Source organism: Lissotriton vulgaris, chromosome 1_1 (assembly GCF_964263255.1).
Source record: "Lissotriton vulgaris chromosome 1_1, aLisVul1.2, whole genome shotgun sequence".
NCBI classification, from domain to species: Eukaryota; Metazoa; Chordata; class Amphibia; order Caudata; family Salamandridae; genus Lissotriton; species Lissotriton vulgaris.
The window spans coordinates 1,634,702,740-1,634,716,681 of record NC_141685.1 but is presented as its reverse complement, the minus strand read 5'-3'; the positions used below and the strand labels follow the sequence as shown (position 1 = coordinate 1,634,716,681).

Genomic DNA, 13,942 nt, shown 5'->3' with positions numbered 1-13,942 from the left:
GCACAGCAAAGGCTGTGGATCCTCTCTCTGCCCCTCTTTCTGAGGTTCTTCTCTTCCTTCTTTCTCTTGCCCAGCAGGGCTCTGCTCTGGGCACTATCAAGGGCTACCTTTCTGCCCTTTCGGCCTTTCTGAGGCTGCCTGATCAACCTTCTTTGTTCAAGTCCCCCATTGTAACGAGATTCTTGAAGGGCATCACACACATGTATCCACCTGTTCCGTTTGTGATGCCTCAGTGGGACTTGAACGTGGTTCTAACCTTCTTGATGTGTGCTCCCTTTGAGCCACTTCATTCCTGTCCTCTCCGTCTCCTGACTTTAAAGACGGCCTTCCTGGTTGCCATCACCTCTGCCAGGGAATGTCTGACTAAATATCGAAATTAAAAATATCGACATACAAAAATATCGGGACAAAAATATCGAAGTCAAAAATATCGGAATCCTATCCCTAACAAGGTAAGTACAAAAATATCGGAAAAATAATATCGTAATACAAAAATATCGAAAAAAAAAATATCGTTTTTTAAAATGTATTAATAATGATGTTAAAATAATTATAAAATACATGTAATGTTACAAATATTAAATAAAAATATTAAAACATAATTAAAAAATTAAAACTAATACATATACATTTAAAATAAATTAAAAACTTAATAATGTAATGTAATTTTATATTTTGTAATTTCATTTAATTGATTAAATTTAAATTTATTTAATTTTTACCCTGTACGACTGTACCCCAAAAACCCAAAACTGACCCAGAACCCTAAAAATACCCCTTTGCCCAAAAACTGAAAACTGACCCTGAACCCTAAAAATACCCCTTTACCCATGAACTGAAAACTGACCCTGAACCCTAAAAATACCCCTTTACCCATGAACTGAAAACTGACCCTGAACCCAAAAAATACCCCTTTACCCAAAAACTGAAAACTGACCCTGAACCCTAAAAATACCCCTGTACCCATGAACTGAAAACTGACCCTGAACCCTAAAAATACCCCTTTACCCATGAACTGAAAACTGACCCTGAACCCTAAAAATACCCCTGTACCCATGAACTGAAAACTGACCCTGAACCCTAAAAATACCCCTGTACCCATGAACTGAAAACTGACCCTGAACCCTAAAAATACCCCTGTACCCATGAACTGAAAACTGACCCTGAACCCTAAAAATACCCCTTTACCCATGAACTGAAAACTGACCCTGAACCCTAAAAATACCCCTGTACCCATGAACTGAAAACTGACCCTGAACCCTAAAAATACCCCTGTACCCATGAACTGAAAACTGACCCTGAACCCTAAAAATACCCCTTTACCCATGAACTGAAAACTGACCCTGAACCCTAAAAATACCCCTGTACCCATGAACTGAAAACTGACCCTGAACCCTAAAAATACCCCTTTACCCATGAACTGAAAACTGACCCTGAACCCTAAAAATACCCCTGTACCCATGAACTGAAAACTGACCCTGAACCCTAAAAATACCCCTGTACCCAAAATTAATTAATATTAATTAATTACCAATTAATTATTAATTAACAATAACAATAAAGTAAATATATTAGCACATTTGCTGTAATTAATCTAATTTAAATATTAATATTATTTTGCACAATTAATTAATTAAGAATAACAATAAATTATATATAAAAATTACTGTAATTAATTTATCAAATAATTAATAATAATTAATTACCAACTAATGAATCATTATAAATATGAAAAAAATGATATTAATTAATTAAGTAATTAATAGAAATTAATTACCAATTAATTATTAATTAAAATATATACAAACATATATCAATTAATTAATTATTATGAAATTACTTCCCACCCTATTCCCCTATAAACCCATAACCCGCTACAGAACATATTTATCACTTAATAAATTAATTAAAAATAATTTAAAATTAATTCTCAATTAATTAATTAATAATTCCTAATAATTAATAATTAATTTAACATAATTAAATTACTTCCCACCCTATTCCCCTATAAACCCACAACCCGCTACAGTAGTAAAACACAATATTTAATAAAATAACATTAAAAAAAATAATAAAACATAATTAATACAATATAATATACACTAAATTTATTTAAAAATAGATATTAGTAACATCAAAGTTATTAATTTCGATATTATTAACATCGATATTTACAACTTCGATATTACTGATATCATACCAATATCGATATTTAGACTGTCGATATTACTTACCTTCGATATTTTTGTATATCGATATTAAAACTTCGATATTTTTGCTTATCGATATTAAAAAATCGATATTTTGTCTGTGTACCCTGCCAGGAGAGTGAGTGAGCTCCAGGCTCTTTCTGTCAAACCTCCTTTCTTGTCCATTCATCCAGACAAGGTGGTTCTGAGGACTAGACCTTCTTTCCTGCCCAAAGTAGTTTCTGCTTTTCACATCGGGCAGTCCATCACCCTCCCCTCCTTCTTCCCGCCTCCGCATCCTTCAAAGGAGGAAGAGCGGCTCCATCGTCTGGACCCAAAACGTGCGCTTTCATTTTATATGGATCGCACACGCCAGTTCCGGGTGGATGACCAACTGTTTGTTGGCTACGTGGGTGCGAAGAAGGGACGGGCGGTACATAAACGGACCATCTCTCGGTGGGTCAATGCGTGCTACTCTTTGGCTCAGAAGGAGCCTCCTGTTGGGCTGAGGGCCCAATCCTCTCGGGCCACAGCGGCTACTACTGCCTTGGGCCGGGGAGTCTCTTTGCAGGACATTTGCTCGGCGGCTACGTGGGCCTCGCTGCACACTTTTGCGAGGCACTACTGCCTGGATAGTCAAGTCCGGAGGGATGGCTTCTTTGGCCGTTCTGTCCTCCAGGACTTTCTGGTGTAGGAATGTATTGGTTCGCAGACCCACCACCGGGGTTGGTATGGCTGGGGTATCTATTCTAAGGTAAGGAATCTAATACTAACGTGTTTCTTTCAGATGAACAAGTTACTTACCTTCGGTAATGATATATCTGTAAGAAACATTAGTTAGTATTAGATTCCTTACCGACCCACCCATCCTCCCAGTTCTGCGAACTGATACCTAGGGTTAAGGACATCCCTTTCAGGGCCCTAGTTTCAAATGGCACCAGTGTTGGTTCTCACATGGCTCTGCGTGTTCTGGCGCGGAAAAGCTGTGTGCAAAGAACTGACGTCAGCGCGCGGAGGTGGCGTCTATATACTCCAGCGACGTCATCACGGCGCACGACGCCAACGACGGACGCGGAGCCGCAGGGGACGCCTGCAGACGACGCCTACCGACGCACAGGGGTACTGCTACGCAAAAGTTTCCGGATCCAGACTGACGCCTGGGGATATTCTAAGGTAAGGAATCTAATACTAACTAATGTTTCTTACAGATATATCGTTACCGAAGGTAAGTAACTTGTTCATTATGAGTTAATGAACATCTACTAAGACAGACGTGATGCTGTGTAAAGGTCAGGTAAATAAACTACGTGCTACGATAACAGGCTATAGCTGTCAAGTAATAGAATGGTTTCTTTAGCACATGATTTTAGGAAATAGAGGAGCTAACTGGTGTATGATGAAATTAATACGATTGGATCCAGTAGGATATGGAAATGAGATTTGTCTGCCTTGTGAATATCTGTCAAATTGCTAGATTCCCATTAGAAATCTCTATTACTTTGAGATAATTGGAAAAGGGGGATTATTGACCAGAGCCATATTGTGCAGTGTACTTTACATTGATATCAAAGTTGATATGGATTCAAAAATACGCTGGGAAACAACAAAAATGTTTTACTCGTTTGTAACAGAATACTGTTAAAAGAGATACTTTTTGTAGTAATGTACATTAATACATATGAGGTTTTCCATAGTTTTTCTACATATCAACAAATGTTGTTATGACCTGGTCAATAATGTATGGAGAAGAAAAGGGCAACCTGGAAAGGATGTTTTTAGCAGTCTTAGGCATTCTAGGTGTTGTAAGAAAGGAAAAAGGGACTACTTCCATGACTGCACTTTAAAGAACTAAGGGCCATACGTTCAAATCTCGGCATCAGCTCAACATCCTGTGATTCCAGGCAAATCGCTTTGTCTCCCTGTGCCTACCACGAATGAATGTGTTCTTCTGTAATATAAATTGTGCTCATGCCATGTTGTCGAGTTCACGCTATATAATATTGCAAGGAAAAATAAAGTAGGGAAACTGGAGTTCACACACTACTGAAAGCGCACTCTTAAGTGCATCAGCAGTGCACTGTGAATCAGAGCGTTTCACAGGCCTGTCACAGATAAGAAATGCTATCAAACCGAAATCCTACAAAACAAAATACTACTGGCCGGAAGCAATTCATACCCGGAAAACGTCGGGCAGGCTGCGAGTATATGTATATATATATATATATATATATATATATATATATATATATATATATATATATATACATATATATATATAAACATAAGATATAAATAACATATATATGTATACACAACATTCCTGAACTATTAACTTGCGCTCCATCGTGCAGGTGACACGGAATCTAGAGGACATTTCACTCATTATTAATGTAGCAGTGACACATTATATTTCCACCTTCCCCCAGCTACATCTAGTTCAACATGAATCCTTAATCATCAATAGCCATACTGACTGCATTGGAGCTCTCAGACCACAATGCTTATAAAATCACTTATCCTCCCAACTTGTCAAAGAACACATCTAAAAACTCTAAACACAGACTCCTCAAATCCTACCCAGAAACCTTTATCTCTGATCCTTTCTCCTGCATAAAAAGCACTATATTCATTGCTCATTATCACTGTGTTCTAAGAATCACGGTTGTCCCCTCACCTATTTACAAATTTGAATCAACCATCTCCCTTTACAATAGTTCAATTATCCTTATCCAATCCTCTGTACACAACCTCAAAATGTTCAAAGATTTTTTTTCCCACTATAAAAAACTTGTGACTAACACGAAATCTGCCCCTCCCAGAGTAGCCAGCACTGAGTTACACACCTTCGATAATCACACAATTACCCCTTCTACACCCTTGACAACAGTATCATTGACATGGCCGGATACTGAACTTCCAATTCCGGCTAATAATCAGAAGCCTCTCACTCAGTCAGTCAAGTTAACTTTATTCGATTCAATTAAAATCATACAAAGAACATAAAAACAAAGTTATTTCCAATTAAAAAGCTATTAAACAGTTTCTTTGCAATCGAGTTAATGTGACATGATGGTTATAAAAAGCAATTAAAAAGGTTATGCGTGCTGGTTTGACAATTTCATATGTTTTCTTGTTCTGGACGCTGCCACTAGGAAATTTGCCATGGCAAATGTAATGCGTATGTTTCCCAGGGATTTTAAATAAAGCATGGCTGGTCTCACCTGTAGGAAACCAGCTTCCCTTAAGACAGGTAACAGGTGTTTTTTCCTATGTACAGAGAAGAACTCACAAAACATAACAAAGTGCATCGTGGGCTCTGAAGTGGTTGAATGGTCTCAATGCCGTGAGAGTTATTAGAATAGTGTTATCATCCAAAAATTTTAAAAAGCTCCAAGAGGCATTGTTCTTGGGGGTATTAACTGGCACGAGTGGAGGCGCAAAAGACTGGGGAGGTTGGGGGCTGATAGGTAGTAAGATCTGCAGGACCTCCATTGCAGTATGCAAATCATATTCCATATTTGTTGTCTTTTCAATGAAGAAAGTGGAAAAATCTTCGCAGTTCGGCAGTAGGCATGATCCCATCAGGGGAAGATTGAGTTTGCTATTAGATTGAAGCTTAACAATTTCTAACATTTTTTTTGGTCGATTTTCAGCTTGCTCAAGTTGGTTTATGAAATAGTTAGCTTTACAGATTCTTATGCGTTTCTTATAGATGTTCCTTTTGATCTCAGATGTTTGAGATGATCAAGGGACGGCGAGGATCTCCACAATCTTTTCAGATTCTCTCAGGTTTCTTCTTCCAGCATTTAGACTACCATTATACCAGGGTTTGGAGACTTTGGAAGGTATTCTTTGTAACTGTAAAGGAGCGACTGTGTCTAGAATGCTTGTCATAGATTGGTTGGAGTTTGCTTAGGGCAGTCACATATTTGGGTGAGATTGGAGTCTCACCCAAATGGAGAAGCCTCTCACTCCACAGCTCTCATGTAGCCATTGCTGCGCCCTACATCATTGCCCGCAAAAACTTGCTCCACTCATAACCTTACCTCTCCTTGAATGGCTTTCCCTGGTCAACATTTTCCAGCAATATCTTCCTGAACCCCTCCTACCCACGCAACCACTGGCCTCAAGTCTCGAATCCCAGCACCTACACCTCACTTGGACCCAAGTTGGACAAGATCATACAGAATTTCACTCCTCACCTCTGAACTGGTGAAAAACAGGCAACTAAGCAATTCTCAGAAAAACAAACAATCAAAATAACTACTATCCCCCTAACTACTGCACCGGGCCTCCATCACGTTAACCATTCACAATGCTCTCACCAACCATGATCTCCCCTCACTCCAAATGGAAAAATTCACCCTTCCCCGATGACCCCACTTGATCCATTAGACTAAATGATCCACCGCTGACAAGGATATTCTCTCGCTCCAACTCTCTTATGACCCAACGTATGCCGACAATACACACAATAAGTGTAAAATCTAGACAATTCAATCGACCGGCACAGAGAACACAGAGCTAATCCCATAGCCTTAAACAAGAACAACCTCACACTAGTCACAACCTCACACACGACTCAAGCCGACACCAATTTGAAGCTTAAATGCATGCTTCTCAACTGCAGATCTGCAGTAAGATATGCAGCAGATATTGCTGCCCTCATCCTCATCCTCATTCACGATACGGATCTCTTAATGGTGACCGAAACCTGGCTAAATGACTCCTCTGCTCCTACCCTTGACCTACTAGTCTCTCCTAGCTATGACATTATTAGGTTAGACAGACCTGGTGGGCAAGGGGGAGGTATCGCCTAGATATACCGCAACAATCTTGTAGTCAAACAAGTTCATTCCACTGCTCTCCCATCATGTGAATACCTATGCATTGAGGTTGCTTGTAACAACAGGCAAGTCTACAAACTCCACTTGCTTTACCATACCCTGCGAGACAACCTATCCTTCATCAAACAGATTATGGAAATTATCTTAACTAAAGCCCATCATCACGCCACACAGATCATCCTTGGAGATTTTAACTTCCAATGGAATTATATGAATGACCGATCTGTAAATAGCCTCACAACATTCCTTATAGACTCCAATCTCACCCAAATATGTGACTGCCCTAAGCAAACTCCAACCAATCTATGACAAGCATTCTAGACACAGTCGCTCCTTTACAGTTACAAAGAATACCTTCCAAAGTCTCTAAACCCTGGTATAATGGTAGTCTAAATGCTGAAAGAAGAAACCTGAGAGAATCTGAAAAGATTGTGGAGATCCTCGCCGTCCCTTGATCATCTCAAACATCTGAGATCAAAAGGAACATCTATAAGAAACGCATAAGAATCTGTAAAGCTAACTATTTCATAAACCAACTTGAGCAAGCTGAAAATCGACCAAAAATAATGTTAGAAATTGTTAAGCTTCAATCTAATAGCAAACTCAATCTTCCCCCGATGGGACCATGCCTACTGCCGAACTGCGAAGATTTTTCCACTTTCTTCATTGAAAAGACAACAAAAATGGAATATGATCTGCATACTGCAATGGAGCTCCTGCAGATCTTACTACCTATCAGCCCCCAACCTCCCCAGTCTTTTGCGCCTCCACTCGTGCCAGATAATACCCCCAAGAACAATGCCTCTTGGAGCTTTTTCAAAATCTTGGATGATAACACTATTCTAATAACTCTCACAGCATTGAGACCATTCAACCACTTCAGAGCCCCTCTGTGTAGGAAAGTGGGTTTCTTTTGCAGTAACCCCCTCACTTTTTGCCTGATAACTGATACACTTTTCCTTGGTGTGCCCTGGGTCCCGGCCAATCAGGTATTCAGGGCCTGTGTTCCTTCCCTAAAACTGTATTGAAACCTAAACCCAATTGGCATATCTGGCCACAGGTAAGCCCCTAGTAAATGGTACCCTAGGTACCCAGGACACTATGACCGGAGAAGGCCCCTAAGGGCTTCAGCACTTATTGTGCCACCCTTAGAGGCCCTGTACCCTGACACACACAGACTGCCTTTGCAGGCCGAGTATCTTGGTGCAGAACTAAACAGAGAGTCGGCATGGCACACATCCCTTTGTGCCATGCCCACAAACACACTGCCCTGGCGTACCTCAGTCACCCCTCTAGCTGGGTGCACTATGCCAGTGGTGCAGGCACATGTGTATGAGTCCTGTGCTCCTACAGTACCCAGGGCCATTCCTGGGCACTGTAAGTGCAGTGATGCCATTAAAACTGTATGGTGCTGGGAGGTTGTCATTACGAATGCCATATCACCATAATGGCTACACTGAAGACTGAGCAGGTTGGTATCAAACTTCTCAGCACATTAAACCCACACTGATGCCAGTGTGGGATTTAATGTAAAATGCAACTTAGAGTTGCCCCCTGAACCTAACCTACAACCGGCATCCGGACTGAGAGGCTGCCTAGGCTGCCACACAGCAAACATGTTGCTGGACCCCTGGGTGAAGAGCCATCCGCACTACAGGCCTGCACCAATGCACATCCTGGGACGAGGTGCTAGGTCGGATGTATGACGTTACAACGCATACTTTAACAACGCATACCATTACAGCGCAATTTTTACACCGCAGTAATAGCATCTGCGATGTAATGTCATGCGATGTAAAGGCATTCGTTGTAAAGGATCCTGCGTTGTAGTAGTTGCGTTGTAAAAGTAGTCCGTTGTAATAGTTGCGTTGTAACGGTTGTTTCCCGCTAGGTCTGCTCCCCCAGGAGGGGCAGGGGGAGCTTCAAAGGCATGTCACCTTGGTGAGTTTCTCCAGGCCACTTGCTGTACTCAGCAACTGGCCTCACCATTTCTGACCGCCACTCTGGCGGTAAGACAGGCAGGGAAAAAAAAGGAAGGATAGGGGGTGTGCCAGCCTCTACCAACCCCACCCCTTAGGTGGGGGAGGCAAGGTAAAGCACGTCTCTGGGCTGTCGCCATTTTGAGAATGGGGAGCCCCACCCAATCAGAGATAGGCACCTTCCCCCCTCCCACAGGAGAGGAGCAGGATAGGCGGTGTACTCACCCTACCTGCAACACCCCTAAATGTAGTATTTAGGGGCACCCTGAACCTTTCTTCCTCAGATCCTGATTTTGAAACAAGAAGAAGAACAAGAAAGAAAACCTGCCATGCAGCTGCTAACAAAAGGACGACACCAACTGACTTGGCCCCAGCCCTACTGGCCTTTTGATCCTTGAACCTGCTCCTGCTAAACCCCGGCATCTCCAGCAGACAGCAACCTTGAAAACCCCAGAGGACCTGCCTGCCTTGCTCATCTAAAGACTGGGACTCCCACGAGCAGTGGTTCTGCTCAAACAAGCAACACCCTTGGTGCCAGCCAGGAACCGTAAATCCAGCACACACTGCAACCGCCGAGCCCAGCCTGTGCCTGAGAGAACAAAGATCACGAGGACGTCCCCCCGGCGATTGTGACCTGAAATTCAGTGCCCAAGGACCCTCCTCAACGCTCCTGATGACGCTTGCAGCCTCACACCAAGGGACCTCTCCAACCGCGACCAGCTGAGGGTAAGATTCCTCGATGTCACAAGACACCCCTGCACCCGGCGCCCAACGGCCCCCTGTGCCCAACTCCTGGGTGTCTAACTATCCTTCAAGATCCCAACTTACCTCTCTAAGTGGTGGTCGCACCTGAAGAATCTCCGTCCCCGAGCCTGCAGCCTTTGTTCAACTTCCAGCTTTCCCATTGAATAACATTGGGCACCCGAAGACCCAAAAGCACCCGACACCCAGCCGCCCAAGTGCCACTGGGAGTGCAGCACCTATCCTACTCTACTTCTCCACTTGTTGAGTCTAAGTGACCAGGAGCTCAGCTCCCACAGCCGGGTGGTCTGCCTGCTAGCAGCCACAAACCGAACGCCCCCAATCCTCCATAGGGTAACATTGAGCCTACTCTCTCTGCACCCGGCTGCCCTTATGCCGCTGAGGGTGTAACAACTGTACTTACCTGACCCTGGGAGACCCCTGAGTCTTACCCCAGAACCTTAACTCTACCAGTCGAGTACTTACCCAAAGACCGATAACTTGATTTTCTCTATAGGGTAACATTGGCTTATTTTCACTTGGAAATTCTTCTGTCGAATTTTGCAACTCTGAAATATTCCTTAAAAATCGTCCAAACAACAAAAACGAAATTACTCACCTGCTATTAGTAGAGATCACAGTGCTGTATCTTTGAGCCCAGCGCTGAACCTGAAAAGTAATTATAACCGTGATTTACTGTTAACCCAATTTTCCCCCATAGGAATACATTGCCTGATTTTTGCCAGAATTTCTTTTAAGTGGCAATTTTCAGAACTTACAAATATTCCTTAAAAATCGCCTGTGTAACAAAAACAATTTCTTTCACCTGTTTACAAGAAATGTACCAGGGCTGAATCCAGGATCCAGCCCTGAGTAAGAAAAACCTCCGTAAAGTGATTTTATTGCATTTACTTAAAACTTCCCATTGAGCTCAATGTCATTTTGTGTTTAACTTGTGTTGCATATTGCAACAACTGTAACTATTGCATTTAAAAGCCAACTGCTTTTTGAAAGTATTCAATTGCAACATCTCATTCTGAGAAAGTATTTATGATACCTACTTGTGGTTATAAAATAAACAACTATATATTTTTATATATAAAACAATTGGCCTAGAGCTCAGTTCTTGAGTGTTTGAGACCATTTGCTGACTGAGTGGGTACAACAAATGCTTTACACTGTCCTCTGATAATGCCTTACTGCTCGACCAAGCTACCACTTTAGAGAGTAAGGTTATATCTAACTTTAGCCTCTGCCATACCTCTGGGGACTGTGGACTCTGTGCACACTGTACCTTACTTTGGCCCAGTATATACAGAGCCACTTTCTTACACTCTGCCATCACATTTCTTCAATGAGATTAAACTATCCTTACTCCCACTATGGGCCAAGATAGTCAGTGCCTCCCTGCTCCAAAGCTCTATCCCAGACTGTCTTAAGGCTGGACAGGTTACCACTATTCTTAAAAAACCAACGGCAGACCACACTGACCTACACAACTTTTGCCCGATCTCCAACATTCCAACCCTGGCGAAGCTCATAGAGAAATGTGTCCACATTCAGCTATGTAACCACAATTCCAACTACTTGACCAATTTCAATTCGGCTTCTGCCATGGTCATAGTACAGAGTCCGCTCTTACCCACATTGTGAACAATGCGCTCAAAATGCTGCAACAGAACAATTCCTGCCTTCTGATCCTCCTTGACCTATCGCCAGCTTTCGATACAGTAAAACATGACTGCTTACTCAACCTTACTGGAACATTAGATGGGGCTCTCAGGGCCCATCCTCAACTGGTTCTCATCTTTTCTCCACAATAGTACTCAAAGATTCAAGGTCAATCAGTCTCTATATAATCCCTCCTTGGTTAATTATCTGGGGGCTCCTCAAGGGTCTACACTCTCATCAACTTTCTTTAAGTTGTTCACGGAGCCTTTAACTGAAAAGGCTCCTTCCAAGATAATATCAGGCCCCTCAACACCACTCTATTGAAAGCTGAAAACTGGCTGATGCAAAATCATCTTTTTTTTTTACAGAGTTTTATATAGCTCGAATTTGACCCAAAGGTATCGGGTATCAGAGTGCCTTACATAGCACCAGTTGCGCTACATGAGGACACATTTTTGTTAGGCATGGGGCGATTAAGTGATTTGCCCAGAATCACAGGATGTTCAGCGTCATTGCTGAGACTCGAACCCGGTTCCCCAGATTCAAGGTTGACCGCTCCAGCCGTTAGGCCAACTCCTCTCCCCAACTCCTCTCCTCAAATTAAACGGTCTGAAAATGGAATTCCTTTTAATTGCCCCACCTAAACAGTCATCTGTCATCAAAGAATGGATGAAACAGCTAACAGCTCTTAACTGCATACCACACATCATTGACTCCACAAGCTCACTGGGCATAATGCTAGACAAGAGCCTGTAAATGCAGAAGCACATTACTGCTCTCACCAAGGGAGCGAACTTCCAAATGAGTGTCCTACGAAAAATAAAACCCTTTCTCCCCCCACCCCCCAACAACTTCAAATCTGCTGTGCAATCTCTGGTGATTTCTAAGTAGGACTATGGATGCGCAACCCTTTGTGCCCTCCCTAGATCGAAGATGGCTCCACTAAGGGCCTCTCTTAACTCTGCTGATAGACTCATCACTGGCTCAAAAAGATCCCACCATATAACATCGGAGCTGAAATCCCTAAACTGGCTCACATATGAAGCAAGGATACAACAAAAAATTGCTTACATGCCCATAAAGCCCTAAAATCCAACACCCCTCTATACCTCACACAAAAAGTTTCACTATCTGGTGGTTACAGACCCTCCAGAAGTGGCAGCACCCTACTGCTGAAACTGCATAAATTCCATAAAAAGAAAACTTATGATCAAGCTTTCTCAGGTATCTTTGAAAGAATTTAGAACTCCCTGCACCCTGAAATCAGGATGAAACCCTCAAAGATAACTTTCAAAAAGGAAGTTAAAACGCTTTTGATGAACACATTCCTGCCCTAGAACCTCCACGCCCGACAAGCACTCAAAGACTTTTCTGCCTCTCCTTTCTTTATTACCGGACTGTTAATGATTGTATTTGATTTGGGTTTTCAGAGTTACTTCTTTATGCACTTTTCGTACTTACTTTGTTATTAGATCCCCTAGCTTCCTCCTCTGTGACTTTTGGAATCCATTTTCCTTATTCTTGTTCCTCTATTCTCCAGGTCTGCCCTGACACATGTCTCTCACCCCTAGTACATGCTTTGGTTGTTTATGATTATGGCTTGCTATGCCAGCCTCTGCGCCTGTACTTTGAATCAGGGCCGGCTCTAGGGCGGTGCGATCGGTGCCACTGCACCGGGTGCTGATTTGGGGTGGGGGCGCCATGTTCATCTTTCAAAAGCACCTGATGCCGGGTACATTGACTCAGCAGATTCCAGACATCAATAAATATGGCAACTCTGGTGATTAATGTTCTTCCTGGAGACCGGAGCAATTGCAAAGAAAATAACAGAGCTATATATTTTTTGCCAAGTCTTTCGTTGTCTTAATTTTGCAAAAGGGAATCATTTGGGGAGAAATCAATTCTTAATATTAAAGAAACCCCCTAACAATGGTGTTACATTTTAAATTCTGAATTTGTGCTTTTCCAGTCCAAGGACTCAAACTATACTGCCTACCAGTAAGGATTACATGTGATTCCTACTCCTTTGTAGGCCTCTGTCTTACGTAACCTTTCCTACATACTGATTTGTACAAGGATGATTGTCTCTGTGCAATGCATGTGTGATGTGGAGTGTTCTTACATCTTAAAATATATGAGTGGCGCTATTAAACTAAATGAATCTAATAGAAAGTGGTTACAGAGACTTGGGGGGCATTGTCAAATGGTGGTATTGAGAGAATCCGTGGCGGAGGTGGTCATTGGGGGGGCGCCAACAAACATTGTCGCACAGGGCACCACCAGTGCTAAAGCCGGCCCTGCTTTCAATCACTCTGTTGTCTGATCTATATACCTCCTCTCTATCGCTCAATTGTAAAGCGCTCTGATACCCTCATGGGTCTTGTTCGTGCTATGTAAAACTTTTCAAATAAATATAGAGAATTGAGGAATAAATCTGTGTATGTATCTATATGTATGTGTGATTATATATATATATATACACGCAATATATAAATAACATATATATGCATATATG

At 42.2% G+C, this 13,942-nt stretch overlaps 1 protein-coding gene across 1 annotated transcript in view; it reads left to right on the top strand.

Moving 5' to 3' along the window:
• Positions 1–13,942, top strand: part of KCP (kielin cysteine rich BMP regulator) — a 694,272-nt gene that overhangs the window by 578,121 nt on the left and 102,209 nt on the right. The gene's annotated exons all lie outside the window — the stretch shown is intronic.